A 19,895-nucleotide genomic window follows, 5' to 3' on the forward strand; every position below is an offset into this window, starting at 1 on the left:
AATCCTTACCAGGGTCCTCTCCCCAGCTCTGTGATCACTGCTTTACATGCGTGATCTCATTGAATCCACCCTAACTTCTGGTGTTAATTTTCTCATTTTACAGACAGGAACTCTGAGGCTCAGAGAAAGTCAGTTAGCCTCCCAAGTTCATAAGCTGGGAAGTGATGGTGCCAAGATTTGAACTTGGGTCTGTCTGCAAAGCTTCTGCTCTTCACAATCATGCTTTATTGCTTTGTAGGCCTTAACACCCACATTATTTTGCTCTCATGATAATGAGAAAGCTTCATCAGGCACCAGAGGACTTGGGAACAGAATAGAGCACTTAGGAGAGGACTAGCTGGGATTTACTGCTGTAAAGATATGAAAGAAACATGAGGACAAATGGTTGAGTGAAGAGTCAGTGTGGGAAACTGTCCACAACTTTCTCAGAAACCAATCCATCAAGGAGATTAAAATTAAACAAAGATAAATTGGATTTGACTTCCACAATTAATTTGGTTGACATGTGTATGTTTGTATACAATCTTTGTACTCAACAGAGAACACTCATTCTTGTCACACACATGGAATTTACAAAAATTGACCAACACTTCCCTTTTCTATGGTAGTTTACTTACAGGCACTGCCACAGAACTGCAAGACTTCAGGGAGAATCATTCAGAAAGAGCTTTCTAGAATGTCTGTTATGTTCCATATGAGCTTCTAGATATGGGATATGGTTTGGCAGTGTCCCCACCCAAATTTCGTCTTGAATTGTAGTTCCCATAGTCTCCATGTGTTGTGGGAGGGACCCGGTGGGAGGTAATTGAATCATGGGTGTGGTTTCCCCATGCTGTTCACGTGATAGTGCATGAGTCTCATGAGATCTGGTGGTTTTTTAAGTACCTGGCATTTTCCCCCTGCTGCCACTCATTCTCTCTCCTACAGCCCTGTGAAGAGGTGCCTTCCATCATGACTGCAAGTTTCCCGAGGCTGCCCCAGCCATGCAGAACTTTGAGTCAATTAAACCTCTTTTCTTTATAAATTACTCAGTCTCGGGTATGTCTTTATTAGCAGTGTGAGAATGGACTAATACAATATATTGACACACACATCCTATTTCATGGTAATGAATAGTGGAAATATCTTCCTCATCTTATCTATGAGGCAATTATGGGTTAGACACTAATCTACCAAAGGCATATCATTAGCAAATGATGGCACTGAGAAGGAGACCTTAGGGGCTTCCTGGTTCCGAGGCACGGCAGCATCCTTCTTCCAATGTGCTGTGCCCGCTCAGGGGGTCAGAGGCTCAATGACCCCCTTAGTAGGCACAGCACATTAGGCATAGCACATTGGGCACATTTTAGGAGAAAACATTTCTTGAAGCATTTCTTACAAATACCATTCTTCTCCTCAAACTTGTTTTCTGAAATAAAGCCTCAGACCAAGAATGTAAGTCTGATAAGAATGCAAAGCAGACAAAGGAAAGTGTCAGTAAGAATGTGCAGAAATTGAGATCCTCTTACCTTGCTGATGGTAATATAAAATGGTGCAGCCATTTTGGAAACAGTTTGGCAATTCCTCAAAACATTAAACATAGGATTACCGTATGACCCAGCAATTCCACTCCTAAATGTCTACGTAAGAGAATTGAAAACATATGCATGAGTGTTCACAGCAGCGTTACTCATAATAGCCAAAAAGTGGAGACAACCCAAAAGTCAATTAACTGATAAATAAATAAGCAAAAGATGGTATATCCATACAGTGGATAAAAAAGAATGAAGTCTTTATCCATGCCACAAAACAGATGCCCGTGAAAACATTATGCTAAAATAAAAGTCAGTCAACAAAGAAAAGTCAACATACTGTGTAATTTTATGTATATGAAATGTCTAGAAGAGACAAATCTATGGATACTGAAAGTAGATTCATGGTAGCCTAGAGTTTAGGGGTGGGTGGGATGGGAGTGACTGCTGATGTGTACTCTGTATGGGGTTTCTCTGTGGGGTAATGAAAATGCCCTAAAATTACATTATGGTGATGGTTAGACAACTCAAAACTATTGAATTGTTCACTTTTGTGAAACTTTTATTGCATGTGAATTATATCTTAATAAAGCTATTTTAAAAAAGAGAATGCAAGCCTGACTTGCCAAGATACCCTTCTTTTGAAAACTAAGTGAACAAACATCTGAAATTTGTATTTTCTGTATGAAAGTATGCAGAACTGGGGGAGATGACTTCCAGGAGACAAATCAGTAAAGACTAGAGAAAGCAGCAGTTGAGCCTTAAAGATTGACAGCCCTTAAATGTGCCTTAAAGAATGAAATAGATTTGGGCATAATAGAAAGGATATTCTAGATGCAAGGAATGGTGTGAGCCAAGCTCTAGAGGGGAAAAGACATGAACAGAAAACATGGGAAAACATTGTTTTCTTCCAACATTGTTTAAATTGAATGAAGAAGACATACTGCATTTTAAAATCATGCTAACAAATACTCACAGGTATGAATACCTTTTACATAATTTTATATTAAGAGTCGAAAGGAAAAATACAAAAAACTTAACAGAAGCTCACTTTATAAGAAATGCTCATAGGTGACCTTTATTCTGTTAAACAAAATGTATCAATAATAGCTTCCAATAAGAAATTACTAAATCTGGAGCCACTAGTAATATTTTTTATCATTTTATTTTATTGTTTTTGAGACAGAGTCTTTCTCTGTTGCCCAGGCTGGAGTGCAGTGGTGCAATCATAGCTCACTGCAGCCTCAACTTCCCAGGCCCAAGTAATCCCCCACCTTAGCCTCCTGAGTAGCTGGGACTACAGGTATGCGCCATCATGCCCAGCCTACTTGAAAAATATTAACCATGAAAACCAACTTAATGCTAGCACATCCACTTTCAGTAATCATCTGATCAAAGAGAAAATATCTTTCTTTGGTTGGGTGGCTCATGCAGGGTTGTCACAAGCAAAGCTGTGCTCAGCTTGATAAAATGGCACGTGGCATTTCTTATAGCAACATTTGCCTTCTTAGAAAATAACCTTCACATGGCAGGTAGCCAGAGTGATAACTGTCTTGAAGCCCTGAGAAGATTCATTCCAAGTCCAGGGCAAACCAGAAGTCCTTTTATTTATAGAAAGATGTATTAAACATCTTTATCGCTCTCCCTTCTACAGACATCTTAGCAAGCTTCATAGCTTATTTGTTGTCTACTTTTGGTTCTCTGCTCAGAATTTTTATGATTCTCCATGTTAATCAAGTAAAGGCAGCAGTGAAGAACAGAATATCTCAGTCAAATTAAATTCCTACCTCTCTCTAGGACTGGAATAAAGCTCATTAAGTGAAGATGAGTCCTGCTTTTTCAGAAAATGAATCAAGACAGAATACAGATACAGCCACTAGTTAAGAAGAAATCAGTAAGTAACAAATAATAAATGATGAAAAACCTCTAACATGTGGTCCATGAGGTCTTGTGCAAGCAGAAAAGCACGTGGATGCCACATAGCCCAGGCAAAGCTAGCTCCAAAGGAGTGAGACCAGTCAGTAGACCTAGGCTAAAAGCAATGCATATCCCCTCTCCCCATTAGTATTTATGAGTCAGAGGTTTTGGTTCCTCTTACCAGCAAGAAGAGGAATAATAGCAGCTGGTCTGAGGGCAGGTGGCAAAAGGTGTGCCAGGAAGATGGTTGTAAAATGTGAGAGTTCCCTGACACCCCTCGAAGGATGTGCGACAGGGGTGTGGCTTGTCTGTTCGGCCAATGTGCCTACTCAAACCCCTTATGGGAGGGGGACCTTGCAGATGGGCAGGTGTAGAGGAGCTGGGGCAAGTGCTTTGGGGCTCTGGTCCCATGGTAGCATCTAAGAGTGGGTGCCTGTGACTCCCAAAGCCTAAGTGGGCATGTGCCACAGTGAGCTCTTTTAGCCTTGCCATCCACAGACAGCTTAAGCATTAACCAGCTCAGTATCCTCTTGGTACTGAGGTACCAAGCGTATAGGAAGACTCAGGTTGCACACGAACTTAAAGGACGAATGCAGGAGTTTTACTGAGTGGTGGAGGTAGGGCTCAGTGGGATGGATGGGGAGCTGAAAGGCGAATGGAGTGGGGAGATGATCTTCCCCTGGAGTTTGGCTGTCCAGCAGCCAATCTCTCTGACTATTCCCAGCCAAACTCCTCTCAGCATTCAGACACTCATTCTCTTCTCTCTGCCACGCCGTTCTGCTGTTCTTCTACTCTTCTGTTCATTTTCGTCTGTTTCTGGAGTCTGGGGTCTGGGGTTTACATGGGTGCAGGGTAAGGGAGCATGGCAGGACAAATGCAACTTTGGGGCATGTAAACGTGAATGCCTGTTCCCATTTAGGGCCAAGAGTTTCCAGTCTTGAGGGTGGGGCCTTTGCCGGGGACCCACCCTCTTCTACCCAGTACTTCCTTGTCTCTTCTCTGTATCAGTTGGGTCAATAATTTGGGAAGAGGGAGTAAGATGCAATATCTTGGAGGGCTAGATGACTGATGAGGCAGCCTGAGCTCTGCTTAGGGCACTCATAAATGAGGGCTCAATCCTCTTGTTCCCTTTCCTCTCAACAAAGAAAGTGCATGAGAGAGAGGCAAAGGCTCAGGTTCCTAAAAGTTATAATCTGGCCTGACACTCTGCTGCTAGTGTTGCATCTATGACTGATATCACAACTAGTACCAGCACTACTAATAGGGATAAATTCCTTTGGTGGGGCTCTTTACATATCATTTCTGAACATCCTCACAGGCACTAGATGACTTTGACTAAAATAAGGCCAATTCACAGCTAAGGAACATGAGGTCTGTGGTCCCCTAACATGGTGGGGCTGGAATTCAAACCCAGTCACCAAAACCCTGGTCCATCTAGGGCACCAGGACTCAAAGATGAAAACGCTTTGCTGAGTTCATTTATGGGGGAGAAGTGAAGAGGACCTCAGCTGAGTAAGTCTTGAAGTGGGGCCATTGGCTAAGAAACCAGCGATCACGCAGTTTTGTTTTATTAATTCCATGCTGGAGTTCCATAGTTGGGTCAGTCAGTTTGTAAGTTACCTCTTGAACAGTAGCTGAACTACCCAGAGTGCATGATTGGAAAAGAGGAAATGGGGGAGGCTAGTCCTCCTGAACCTCTCACAGGAGAGAAATATGGTTTTCTCCAGCTCCTACAGACAGGTTCCTGGGGCTATCTGGGGCTGGAGCCTCTAGGCAAGCTGATTTGAAATGCATCCAAGCGGATATCATGCTTCAAAGAGTCAGGCCCCCCGGGGGCAGAGGCTGAACCTGAGTACTGGAAGGGGACCAGGGGGCTGGAATTCAGGCACTGCCCTTCCATTCCCCAGGCCCAGGAGGGTTTGTTTAACCCCTCAGGGGTGCTGTGTGCCTTCCTTGTCGAGGTGGTTTGTGGCTTCGTGAAGCGATATTTATAGAGTGCTCTGTGATTCTTGGGTGAACATTCGTTTTATAAATGAATGATCAAATTTATTAGCAACGAGTAACTAACCCGTCTACATTTATTTTGTTGATAATACAAATTTACAAGGTTTTAATTGCCAGTTTTAAAACCCCCAAAACCCATAAATAAATACACGGGTAATAAAATATCTTCTCACTGTGCCCTTGACTTCTGTAGTTACATGAGGGCTTATGGGAATGTCTGAAGGAGCTTTCAGATGGAATCACAAAACTTATTTGAAAGGACTCAGGGCTGGAAACAGTCTAATTCAAACCTGGCTGGTGGTAATTTCATGTATGTTAACCAAAATGCTACTAGTGATCATGATTATTAATAATTTGCTTTATAATGCTTATTCATGTTAATAATCTCCTTTTATTCTATTATCTCATTTACTGCCCTATGACTTTGCTACTTGGAGTGTGGTCTCCAGATCAACCACGTCGGTATGGCCTGATAGCTTAGGAAAATTCTGAGTTCTCAGGCCCCACCTCAGACCTACTGAGCCTGAACCTACAGCATCATAAGATCCCCAGGTGATTTGTGTGCACATTGTAGTTTGAGATTTGCTGCATTATGAGGTGTTTTATTCTCTCCCATTTCACAGCCAAAACAACTGAGCTCCAGAGAGATTCGATACATCACCCATAGTCCCATGCCAAGCTGAATTTGAATCTGGTCTCTCATAGTCAGAGCTTTCAACAGTAAGCCAAACGCTGCAGGTGTCCACCACGAGTCCAGAAGCATGGACTTGTGAGGACAGTGATGACACTCTTGGGTCCCCAAAGTAGTGACTTCACTGGACTCAGGTCCGTTAGTTGTATACTCAGCTGTTTGTACCTACATCCTTCAGACCCAGTATGCGGGAGGCTCAACCTCTACACGATGCACTTCAGAGATGCCAAGGGACAGCTTGAGGTTGTGATCAAGTGTGGTCTCACATAACATTTTCTTTCAAGGGTAGAAATGATGGCCTACTTATTGCTTAAGAAGAAAGTAACCTGTTTGAAACAGTAATCTGCATCCCAGAAAGTCAGAGAATGTCTGAGGTCAAAGTGAAGTGGTAAATTGAGTACATTCATTAATAGCAATGAGAGTTTACTATGTGTCAGTCACTGTTCTGAATGCCAGGAATAGAGCAGGGGTACAAAACTAAGTCCCTGACCACAAAGAGAAAGAAAGTTAACAAGTAAGATGATTTGAGCCATTCCTGTGTCTCTCCATCAGAATCTAAAGGAAGTCAAGTCAAATCTTTATCTTCAATATTGATCTGATGAATGCAAATGTCAACTGGAACAGGACCCATGCAAATCACCCAGACTCCCTGAGTTCCCTATTTCTCTCTGTAATGGCAGACTTAACTTAATCTGTTCTCATCTTGAATGCACCTACTTTATCCAAGACAGGAGGTCTTCATCTGTCTGACTGAGCACTTTTTGTCAGTCAGGGTGAGTTTCTAAATGTGAAGAGAAAGAAAGGCTATTGGTATACATGTACCTGGAGCCCAGCTATTGGGCATCTCTCCTACGAGACACTCTTCTAGCATTGTACTCGGCAACTCTGAACTCAGTTTGCCTACCTGTCAAGTGGGTGAGTAAATAATATCCTCTTTATTGCTGCAATGGTGTATGTGATTTTGGTGACTAGAAAATATGCAGATGTTTTCAGAACTAAAGTGGTTTGTATTTGTACACAGACCTCTCCTTTTTCTGAACCCAATGGTAAAACTGTTTTAAAACCACCTTCTCTTTCTGTGCTTTGTCGAAATCATTCACAGTGCCTTCTGAGACCAGGGCCTTCTAAATTTATGACTTGTCATCTAGAACTTTCCCCTGAGGACAAAGTTCCTCTGCAAAGGATACTCTCCATTGAGCACCATTTTCCAAGAGTTGTATGGGGGCTAGGAGAAGAGAGACTGACTCTTCCAACGGAACCACAAACAATGGGATTTGCATGAACCAAACCTCATCCAGGGCTCTGAAAACTACCCTTGGTGGCTCTTTGAGGTGGGGGACTAGACAGACGAAGATCCTATACAATTGCCCTTTGTTTCTAATTTATTATAAATTATTTTAGGATTATTGAATGAATAGGAATTTAAGGATATGGTTTCATCTTTCTGGGTGTTCCCTTCTTAGATTCCTACAGCTTAAACCAACCCAGGCCACCCAATAAAAAAGACTTGGATGCCTGAGTCAACTAATTGGCATTGTCCTTTCATGGATTCAAAGTATAATTATGTAGCAGTCATTGGTCTCAGTTGCTGGATTAAAAAATGGGCAAATCCCATGGGATCCCTGCCCTCAAGGTGTCTTAGACACTTTAGACAGTGGCAAATATAAATCTCAGACATTAAAAATGGGTAGTGTCTCATGGTCTAAACATGGATATTTGGTCTACTACTCTTGTGTATAAGGGGTTCATTATGAATATTTGTGGATTTCCTGGAAAGGGAGTTTTTGGGGCAGATGCCACAAAAGGTGTCTATGAATATCATTTAGAATTCCTCACCAGACAGAATAAAGGGATATTTGTTTTCTATCATCTTTTTCCCCTCTAGTACTGAATGACAAGACAAACATTGTCTCTAACCCAAATAGAGCTTATAATACTTTAGTTAAGAGAAGTTATATAGAAACAAAACATAATATTGTGAAATGTGGTAACTACTTGGAAATGACCAAGGTACTGTTTTCATGGATGTTTCCTTTTCTACTAAAAGTAGCAACTTCTACATGTATAAAACTTTCGATTAAGTCCAAGTCTTCAGAGAAAGAGTACGATCAGAGAATAAGGGCATTGGGTTGATAGAGAAGAAAAGTGGTTGAGGGAGTGTGTTAATCCTTTCTCATGCTGCTAATAAAGATATACCTGAGACTGGGTAATTTATAAAGGAAGGTTTAATGGACTCACAGTTCCACATGGCTGGGGAGGCCTCACAAGCATGGCAGAAGGTGAAGGAAGAACAAAGGCCCATTTTACATGTCAGCAGGCAAGAGAGCATGTGCAGGAGAACTCTCCTTTATAAAACCATCAGATCTTGTGACACTGACTGTCACGAGAACAGCATGGGAAAACCTGCTCCATGATTCAGTTGCCTCCCACCAGGTCCCTCCCACGACACATGGGGATTATGGGAGCCACAATTCAAGATGAGATTTGGGTGGGGACACAGTCAAACCCTATCAGAGAGTGATCTAGGAAGCCCTCTCAGAGGATATGGTACTTTGGTTGTGACTTGAAGAATAAGAACTTAGCCAATGGGGTGGGAGTTGTCATAGGCAGCAGACTTACAAGCAGACAACAAAACATATGTGACCCCCTAAGTGGGTCAAAAACTGGATGCTTTCCAAGAACAGCAGGAAGGTCAATGCAGGTGCAACTGCACTGCAGTAATGGAGAGGAGAGTGAGCTGAGATGATGTTGGAAAGGACAGGAAGCACTAGATCAGGCAGGTTATGCAGGTAAGCAGTGAGCCATTGACATGATCTGCCTTAATAATGCCCTGTGGCAGATGTATGGGAAACAGACTGAGGGGGGTTGCCATGGAAGCCGGAGAGCACTTAAAAAGTTATTGAAATAGTTGCAACCAAAGATGGCCCAGGTTACAATGGTAGAGATGAAGAGAAGAAATTCAAATTTTATTTGGGGTATTAGAGTTCATAGATTTGTTGATTCATTAGATGTTGGAGGATTAGTTGAAGATGCTTTCAGATTTTTAGTTTGAAGTCTTGGGTGGATATGTGGATCAGTTAACAAAGATTAGCTAAGATGGTAGGAGGAACTGGTTTTGGGGGAGAGGCCAAGTGCGAGCAGAGAGATCCTCATCCTGAAGACATGACTGTGCAGAGATGCAGGAAACTTGCCCCAGCCAAGATGTTACTGTTACTCTGTTTTGGCTCATCAGAAAAGACAAAAGTGTCTTGAGTGATTATTGCTGCTTGCCCTGAGCACAAAGTTAATGGTGAATTTGTTGGGTACTTGCCATCCATGCCCTATCAGATATAGGACAATGACTGGATATAGGACTTGGAACATTAGTAAATCTTGTTTAAAGCCTTTCTCTTGCCAGGCACTATTCTAGACACTGTCAAGGAATGTGTAATGACTAGCTGACAAGAGCCGATTGCAAAGTTTTCCTTCAGGTTTTAATGCAAGCATCATCAAGGAAACTAAAAAGCATTTTGTTTCTTTTAGAGTGGTAAATGTGCACTATAAGTAGATGGTACAGATGTCCATGGCTGGAAAGACTCAGACCGACCCTGGAGTCTGGAGTTTTATACACGTAACAGCTCTCAGTAGAATGGGATGGCCATAAAAATTTGCAACTACAGGATAAATATTCTATCCACAAATCTTTTTCATTATTTTACTACTTGACTAAAAGGAGATTTGAGTTTTGCACTTTGAAGCTTTCAGCTGTGGACTGCTAAGGGTGATACTCTTGATGGGAATAGTACTTCAATTCCAGAGCTCATTTCAAATAGCACTGGGTCCAAGGCCAAGTGCCTTGTGTCATTGGCCGGTCAAACCTACTGAGTATGCCCATTACAACCATATCTTTATTGCATTTTATCTCTTTAAAGCAGCAACATTTTTTGGCAGCTGGAGCTGCTTCTCTGGATCCAGTTAGTGGCTATAAAGGAGGCTCAGGTTTCTGGCAGTCAATCAGAACACAGGTGGAGCCGGCCCATGCACCCCGACAGCCTCTTGGCCTAGGCTAAATGGGGATTTAGTGGACCTCCTTGGGATTGGGGTGGGGGGACTCACGTTTCCAGTGGAAAGAAAGTAAATCCAGAATCCAGGAAGGGACAGGCAGCTTACAATAATAGTCTCTTACCTCTGTACTGTGCTGTACATTTCACACTATATATATTATTATATCACACAATAATATATATTTCAGAGGATATATGTATGTTATTATTCTTTTTCCTCACTACCTGACCCCTCAAAAAAGTCCTGTGAGGTATATGTTGTTATCCTCATTTTATAGATTTGGAAACCAAAGTTTACAAAGAGAAGGTGCTTTGACCAAAGCCACAGACTAATAAATGGGACTTAAGTGAAGCTCTGACCTCAAGTCTAACCTTCAAAGGCAAGCTTGAAGAGAAGTAAAAAGGAACTAAAATGTATTGTATTTTACTTTGTGCCAGGCACAGTACAGTGCTGAGGCAGAAAGAAGAATCAAATACTGTTTGCAACTTCATTTGTCATATCTGTCACTACTCAAGAGAAGCCATGAGGTCTAAAACAAATAGTATAAACTAATGTCACAGGGATTGAATTGATACTAGAATTTACATGTGCCCTTGGTCATATTTAGTGAAAATGTGAGAATGATTTAGAGCAGAGGTCAGCAAACTATGGCCCATGGGCCAAATCTGGCCTGCTGCCCATTTTTGTATATCACAGCCTATTGGAGCACAGCCATGCCCATTTATTTACACACTGCCCGTGGCTGCTTTTGTGCCATGATGACAGGGTTGGCTCATTGAGACAGAGACTGTAAGGCTTGTGAAGCCTAAAATACTTACTTATCTGGACCTTTACAGAAAAATGTGCGTACACTTGATTTAGAAATGTTTTTTCATCTTGACTTGAATCATGGACTCATCCTTCCTTTTTAAAATAGGAATCATAGCGAAGGGTAGATAGCAAACTAACTAAGAATATAAATTTAGTACTTAAAGCGCTTGGATGAGATCTCTGTAATACCCTCTGTATGTGAAGCTGGGATTGTCTGGGACATGGCAGAAATGTTTGAGGACAACTGAAGGGAAAAGTTAACCATGAAGTATCTGTTAGTGTTGCCTGCCATGGATGGAAAAATAGAGCAAAGGGGTGTACAGTTCAGGGTTGGTTAACTGTATAGAAACAATCCCTATATCTTGGTGTCTTACCTTTCTTGTTTGTGTCACAATCCAATGTAGAGTGAGCATTATGCTCCATGCAGTCATTCAGGGACCCAGGCACCTTCATGGTGTGGCTCTACCATCTCCCAGGGCCTCAGAGACCTCCAGTGGATCCTTTGCATCTAGCAGATGAGAGGGGAGTGAGTGTGAGGAACAGATCAGGAGATTTTAGGGTCCATTCCTGGAAGTAACACACATCCCTTCTGCCAGCATTCTGTGAGGAATAACTAGTCACATGTCCTCACATGTGAGGGGGCTGGGGAAATGCAGTTTAGAAGTTTGCCAACGATGAAAGAAACATGAATGCTGGTGAAGAATAAGCTAGATTCTGCCTCAATGGTCTGTGGATCTAATCAGATAAAGTGTCTTAGGTTTACATGCTGCTTGGCTAGGGAGTCTCCCCAATCCCTCTTGCCCTCCTCTCTGTCTCCTTTGCTCTCTTGCTTCCTATTTCTCCTCACTCCCTCTTTTCCTCCCTCTCTTTCTTATCTATTTATAATCAATCTTTATAGCCTGGTCCTTGGTCATAACAACTACAAAAACTGTTAAAAACTAGTCCCTGTTCTGTGTTATCTATGTTTCCAATCCAGCCTAAATTGATAGAGGAAAAAATCAGAAAAAAAAATAAATGCAAGAATCCTACCCCTAACACAGCAAAGTGATGGAAGGGGGAGCATGGGCACCATGCTGTGGAGCAGGATGGATGGGGAACATTTGGCTTATGTATGTATGAGTTTAAAGTGGTATTTAATTAAAAAGTTGCAAGCTCATGAAACAAAGGATTTTGTTTGGCTCTCCTTTGTACAATCCCAGTTTCTAAGAAACAATAACTTGTAATTTATGGGTTCCCTTTTCACAGAAGTATGGAAGTTATATGTAGCTCATGTTTGAATGAGAGAAAAAAAAAGTCCCTGATGGTAACTCATTATCTGTCTGGCTAACAAAGGAAAAAGTACAAATCCTGGAACATCTTTCTTTGCCATTTCGTATTTATGACACATCCTATTGGTAAAACGTTATTCTCAAGGCAAGCTCTGGAGTTTATTATTTTTTGTGTTCTCATTCTTCATCATTGCATCATCAAAAAAAAAAATCCTGAGCCAGATGGAAGCTTTCCTCCTTTGGGGTCATGGGTGGAAAAAAGACTGTGTGAAACCGTGGATGGCCTGCAACCACTTTTAAGAGGAAGATGGTCATGTCTCTTCATTATTCTCAGGCTTGGCATGGCCTTATTGAAGTTTACTCTGAGGAATGTTCTGGCTAGGGGTACAGATTGGTATAGAGGCATTCTGAGCTCCTCTGAGAGTGACATCTTATTCTTTTCATGGGCACTTGACCCTCTGGAATTATTTTTAGCTACATTGGTTGGCATGTATGGTTCGTTGCCTCCCTCAACAGGCCTGCAAACTCAGTGAGTGGAGGAGACTACTTTTTTGGCTTGTTCATTGCCATCTTCCAAGTGCCTAAAGCAGGGCTTGGCACTCTAAATATTTTGGGAAAGGGGGAATGAATGAGCAAGTGAATGAGTGCATAGTGGTAGTGAATAGATGACAGGTACCTCTTGTCTCCCCACCCCAATGTCCAGAGATGAGAAATAAACCCTGAGACTTTATGCCTCCCCTTACCTGAAAGCAGCCACTTCCCATTGATTGGGGCCCATGGATTTGTCATCATCAATCACTCTGGAAATTTTTCACGAGAATATAAGTGATCAAATGGTGTTCCGCTGAGTGAAACACTGATGAGAAGCATCAATAAATGTCTTGTTTGTCTCTGAAGGAGAAAGTACAGTGATTATCTGTTTGGAGGCCTTAATTCATGTAATTCAACTGTAGTCTAAGGACACTGGACTAGAGAAGTGCTGTGGAAAAGGACACACTTTCAGAAAAATATTTCTTCTAGATTTCAATTATGAAATTTTCTTCTTAATAGAGACCAAATCAATGAGATGCCAGAGAGTGAACATTACACTTCCAACCTGCCTGCCTCTAAGGATGGTAATTCACTCCAGCCCTGATGGGGTCCCTGGGAACAACTCAGACGTGGAATCAAAATCTGTTTTTGTTCCCGTGAATGGGTGAGGCTCTGCTTGGCCTCCAGGTGTCCAGTCCTAGAGACAGTGAGATGTAAGTTACCAGCCACTGTCCCTGTCAGGAGGCCTCCTGATTGGTATCTCAGCCTTGGCACCTACCCGCTGTAGGACCTTGGGCAGGATACTTAACCTCTGAGGCCAATTTACTCATCTAGAAAATGAGGATACTGATAGCATGCACCTTTTAGTATTGTTAGGAAGATTAGAAAAAAATAGTGCTCTGTAAAAGGTTTAAACACAATGTGAGGCACATAGGAGGAACTTTGCTCAGGTTATTTACTATTGCCAAATTTATTATTATTGCAGCTCCCTGCAGGAATCCTGAGGATGGCTGAATATTTTATAGAATGATAAAGAAGATTAGGGTATCACATCATAGGTTAAACTAGATAAACTAGATTATCTTCGATTCATAAAGTCCATGTCTTCTACTTCTCTTTAATTTTTTGTCCCACTTTGGAAAGGGCTTACTAAAAACTAAGCAATTAAAAAAATTCCTTTTGCTAGCAAGTCTCCACAGTCATGCCTGTGGTATAATAAAAAATAAATAAATATTTGGTTTTTGTCCCAGGTTTGTGGTACACAGTTCCTAAAACCCTTGGAATCGCCGGGGTGATGAGTGTCTTTTGTATGCTAATAAGGTGACTGGTGTCTGGAAGCCCCAAGATAGCTTCAGGATGGAAACTAGTTGCCAGAAAGACCACACCCTGTGATAGTGATTAGAGGACTCAACTCAGCCCCACCCTTCTACCTCCTGAGAGGGGAGAGGGGCAGGAGATTGAGTCCATCACCAATGGCCAGTGATTTAGTCCACCAGCTCTATGTAATGAAATCTCCATAAAAACCCTTAAATGGCGGGGCTCAGATTGCTTCTGAGTTGGCACACACATCTGTTGTAGGACTTTCTCTTTAGGGTTCTTGTCACACGACCAGGAAAGATTAGGCTTACAGGCACTTTGAAGGGTGAGAAAAATGGAATTTATTGGGCAAAAAGGGAAAAAAAGCAGGAGGAACAGAAACTCTCAGCAAAGAAAGAGTACTGCTGGTCAGTTTCCTGCCTCACAGATTAAATTCCAGGTTCACTCCAGAACAAAAGAGGCCAGGCTCCTCCCCCTGCAAACAACGTGAACTTCCCGAGGCTCCACCCCAGTGCACACTCCTCCCAGTGTGCTGGCCAGTTGGAGGTTTTCCGGTGACCCTTTTATACTTGGCTGTCTCACACTGCAGGGCTGGGAGGGGGTTGCCCTGAGATAACATGGACACTCTGCACACCCCCACACCCTACCCTGTGTATCTCTTCCATTTGGCTGTTCCTGAGTTGCATCATTTACAATGTGGTGAATGTCAGTAAATGAGTTCTGTACACCATTCCAGTAAATTATCAAGCCTGTGGAGGGGGTCATGGGAACCCTGACTTATAGCTGGTTGGTCAGAAGCATGGGTGACCTGGGACTTGCAACTTACATTTGAAGTGGAAGGTAGCCTTCTGGGACTGAGCCCTTAACCTGTAGGGTCCATTCTAACTGCAGATAGTGTCAAAATTGAATTGAATTGTTAAATACCCAGTTCGTGTCTGCAAAGAATTGAGGAATTGGTGTCAGGGAAAGAAAGCACCTCTCATTTGGTGTCAGTGGTGTGAGTAAAAACATCTCAACACTGAATACGCCCAATGGCATTGCCATAAATCTCAGTGATTAGAGAGTCATCATGCTCTAAAGGGGACTACAGATCTAATGCATGTCAACTGAAGCTCCCACAGCCAAAGCACAGAGCAGACATCACTAATCAATCAGGGTACTCTTTCTGCCAAGCCCAGGATCAGTCATGCATTTGAGTGCATCGCTCGGAACTCTCTCTCAGTTGATGAGATCATGACACCTATTTCCTTCCTAATTTAAAGAGGCCATGAGAAACACAGCCTCTGGTTCTGGTTGAACCACTAACCAGCTGTGTGGCATTTAACTTTGCTGTTTTATATTATAAAGCTTATATTTTATTGAAGCCCCAATAAACATTTCTCCATCCTCCTCATAAGCCTATTGAGAGATTGGCAGGAGAGGAAAGTTGACGTTTGATAACAACTTAACTCACATGGAAGTGAGAATTCGCTGAAAATTCCATTTTGGGACTGGTGGTACATCTGTTCTTCAGAGCCCCCAAGATTTCCATGACTTCGTGAGGAGTCTGTTGTTCTCTTACATTCATCTCAAAACTCCTGCTTCTGGTTAATGTTGTCTCACAGACACTGTCTTCTGTTGGATACACTTACCTGGCTAAGGGACCTTCCTAGCCCTCTTTCTAGATTTCTACCCTCCCTCTTCAGCACATACCTCCTCCACAGGGCCTTCGTGAATTAGCTAAGTTTGGGCAGATGGAAGTGGGTTTGCATAGTGGCGATCTCTGTTCTACAAATCTATTTAGTTATTTTACCGTTTAGCACTCCTCCTCTCCTTCTCTCCTCTCTTCTCTTTATCCTTCCTTCTTTATTTCCTCCTCTTTCTTTTAAAAACTTACTGTGCCATCTCTCAAAGTTCTCTGGCTCCTTCCCATATTTTTAGTGCCCTTCTCCCCACCTCTTTCTTGGTCACAACAAAACTCAGATTCTTCCTATCTGAAATTCAATCCTACTTTGGATTTGCTTTCTTTTTCCAGATGCTGACCTGGGCCCTGTCTTTTCATACACAAGTGGGACATTGTGGTGACTAAATAGTGATAGCTCCTTCTCTAAAAAGAACTTTGGTAATAGTCCTTAAAATTATGCATACATGTGCTTGCATGTGTCCACATGTTGTCTCCTGATATCCATTCTTTCATTCTGCCTCATTAATAAGAGCCCTTATTTTTACCTGGCACATCACCACCTGTTTAATAAAATTGCTTCTGCTAGCCTAACTTGTAAACTGATGCCCCAAGTAACTAAATTGAGATTTAGACAGAATTGTGCAGGATTTATGGGAAGTTGCCTGAAAAGGGAGAGAAGATCACCTTCTATTCTTTCCTTCATTCTGCTGTCTGGAATGCCAGTGAAATGGCTGGAACCCCTGCAGCCATCTTCTACCATGAAGACAAGTGCCCACCCTAGTGATGATGGAACAGAGTATGTGATGATTATGTGAAGTGGTCTAGACTCTCTAACTTCCCATTTCTTATCTTTTAGAAATAAAATTTTTTTCTTGTTTAAGCTTCTTTTTTTTTCCCCTCAGGCTTAACTATTATAGCAGAGTACAATTCATTATTTTTGAAGCTTGCGTTCTCGTGCCTTTCTCTAATTTTATTTTAAGAAACCTATGACATGTATCCCCTTTTTGTTTCTAAGGTTGAATGGGGGTAGATGGGTTGAATGTGAGCTCTTTGTTCTCAAATGATAGAACAGAGGTTCTCCAACATAATGCAGAAACATGAGTGCTGAAGAGAATCTTCTGCCCTGAGCTACGCCTCAGATCCAGGCCATAAAGTTTCAGATGGCTTTCAGAAGACAGTAGTGGCAGGGCATTCTAATATTAATGTCAACCTTATAAAAAACACAAATGGATGTGGTGTTGAGGAAGGCAGTGAACACCATTATTTCTGTGATGGGCTTCCAGGGAAGCCAAGGAAGTTTTGTGGTTCAAATGACAGATGTTATCCAAAAGTTGAGGACTTCACATCAATCGAAGTGTACATTTAAGAATAACCAAAACATGGCCAGGCCTGGTGGCTCACGCCTGTAATCCCACACTTTGGGAGGCCGAGATGGTTGGATCACCTGAGGTCAGGAGTTTGAGACCAGCCGGACCAGCATGGCGAAATCCTGTCTCTACTAAAAATACAAAATTAGGCGAGTGCAGCGGTGCATGCCTGTAATCCCAGCTACTCAGGAGTCTGAGGCAGGACAATCACTTGAACCCAGGAAGCCAAGGTTGCAGTGAGCCAAGATGCACCACTGCACTCCAGCCTGGGCAACAAGAGTGAAACTCTGTCTCAAAAAAAAAAAAAAAAAAAAGAAAGAAAAAGAAAAGAAAAGCCAAAACATAAAACAGATGTTAACATCAAAATACTGAGTGTCTATTCTCAAAGTTAAAGTCAAACATGAAAATAAGTTGAACTAAAGCACGCATTCTTTTCTTGTTCAAATATTTTATGGCTTTGTCAAATGGGAAGAGGTTAGGAACTCTAAGAAGTTGCCAGTGTTGTGGTGGGGTTGCCACGACCTGGAACTACACAGGAGTTTGCTGCTGGCTCTTTCATCCCAGCTGGGGAAACTGTGAAGTGAATGATTCACAAAAACTGTAGTTAATTAGTTAATTGATTTTTATATTTATCTGTGGAAAATGAAGACTCAGATGACTTCTGGATCTGCTAAATCTAGACATGAAATTTTGTCTGAGATTCATTGTGTGTTTATATGGAAAGTCATGTTGCTCTTATTTTAAACATGGTTACTAATGATAATATATCGATCATAATGGGAAATGGCCACTTCAGTCTGATAAATGTGAATTCTACCCTCATTTTCTAGCACCACTCAAATGCCAAGTCCACCTGTGCCCTTCACCACACACGATTTCTACACTTCTCAGAAAATAACCTTTTTCTAATTAAAATATCATGCATGTGCATTTAAAAACTTTAAAACAGTAAAAAGAGGGTGAACAAGAAAGTAGAAATTACCCCAAATCCTATGAAATACAGGTAACATTGTTTGCCCCTGGCCACCATTTTCCCCAGACACATGTCATGTGGTAGTGTGGGCTTATGCTTTTGTTCTATCCTCAATGAGAGCAGGAACTTCCTCTGTCTTGTTCATTGCTGCTTCCCACAATGCCTCAGTGGGTGTCTGGCACTCAGTAAGTACTCAAATATTTGTTTTTGAATTTACTATTTCACATTTCACATACTTCATTTTATGGTTAACATATTGTAGGTATCTTTTCAAGTCAGTAAATGTAAATCTGCTACATCATTTTAAAGTGGTATGAATTTTATTGAACATTGAATATTGAGCTTTGCTGTTTGTATTGCCCATGTAAGTGTGTGTTTTTCTTTTTAGAACATATCCTTATGAGTAGAGTTATTTGGTCAAAGCCCACACACATTCAAAAATTTGATAAATATTGCCAAACTGTCCTCCAGAAAGTATCTAGGGATTTTCACTCTGATCAAGAGTTCAAAAGAGGTCTCACTGCCCCACACCCTTCTCTGATTTAGATACTGCCAGATCTTTGCCAATCTCCTGGCTAAAAATATTATCTCAATGTTGGTTTTGTTTATATTAATATAATTATTGGTGACCTTGAACATTTTTTCACATACTTATTGGTTTTTGTTAGTCTAAATTTGTGTTCAGTTCATTTCACTTTCTTAATGTTGAGCATGTAGCTGTGTCTCCTTCGGTCATTGATTAAACCAGCTATTGGTTTATCTGTTTTATTGAGCTTACAAATGATCAGTTATTGGAGTTGGCATGTCTCTAAATTTTTTTCTGTTTTCTACTCTATCAATTTCTATTTTACCTTTATTAATTCCTCCTTTCCACTCTCTTATTTTCATAATGTTTTCTCTCTCTCTCTCTCTCTCTCTTTTTTTTTTTTTAAGACAGAGTCTCACTCTGTCACCCAAGCTGGAGTGTGCAGTGGCACGATCTCGGCTCACTGCAGTCACCGCCTCCTGGGTTCGAGCAATTCCCCTGCCTCAGCCTCCTGAGTAGCTGGGACTACAGGTGTGCACTACCATGCGTGGGTAATTTTTTGTATTTTTTTAGTAGAGACGGAGTTTCACCATGTTGGCCAGGATGGTCTCCATCTCCTGACTTGTGATCCGCCTGCCTTGGCCTCCCAAAGTGCTGAGATTACAGGCTTTTTTCTCTGTTTCGGAGGGGCTGCTCATCTTACTATTTCTACACTTTCATTTTATTAATTAAATATGTGTGAGGATGAATTTTTACTTTATTAGTTTTGCTATAGTCTATTAAATTTGGGGTAAAATGTTCTCATTTTGTTTTCTATATGTTTTGAATTTGTGGTTTTGATGTTCTCTTTCACATTAGAGATGTTGTAAAGGCTTGTAAAAAATATTTTCATTTCTTGGTCAGGAGGTTTGTCGCTTGTAGTGTTTGTTCTTTTTTATATTTTGTCTTTTGTTGCAGATGATTAAAAATGTGGTCTGTACTATTTTTGCTTTTTGGTATTTTTTAGAAGTAATTTTGAACGTGTTAAAAATGTTTTTTGAGTCCACAAATACGTGTTCTTTGTTGTTGAACATCAAGTAGATATATACCTAGTAGGGCAATTTTACTGATTATACTATTTCCACTCTGCCTTATTGACTTGTTTTCTGCTTGACCTGACAAAGGCTTGAGAGTCACCCCTCCCGTTATGTTTCTTAGTGTTTCTCCTTATATTTCCAGCAAGTTTTCCTTTGTATATTTTGATGCCTTGGTGGTAATTTTTTGGCTCTCTTTT

General features: G+C 41.4%; 1 long non-coding RNA gene across 1 annotated transcript; it reads right to left on the bottom strand.

The window, feature by feature from the left end:
* Positions 1 to 4,208: 4,208 nt before the first annotated feature.
* Positions 4,209 to 12,091, bottom strand: LOC113219704. Its single transcript, XR_003306669.1, has 3 exons — positions 12,007 to 12,091; positions 11,352 to 11,485; positions 4,209 to 4,258 (listed from the first exon to the last, which is right to left on the bottom strand). It is a non-coding gene; the product is annotated as an uncharacterized LOC113219704 (long non-coding RNA).
* Between the last annotated feature and the right edge of the window lie 7,804 nt (positions 12,092 to 19,895).

The sequence above is a fragment of the Piliocolobus tephrosceles genome, chromosome 2 (assembly GCF_002776525.5).
Source record: "Piliocolobus tephrosceles isolate RC106 chromosome 2, ASM277652v3, whole genome shotgun sequence".
NCBI classification, from domain to species: domain Eukaryota; kingdom Metazoa; phylum Chordata; class Mammalia; order Primates; family Cercopithecidae; genus Piliocolobus; species Piliocolobus tephrosceles.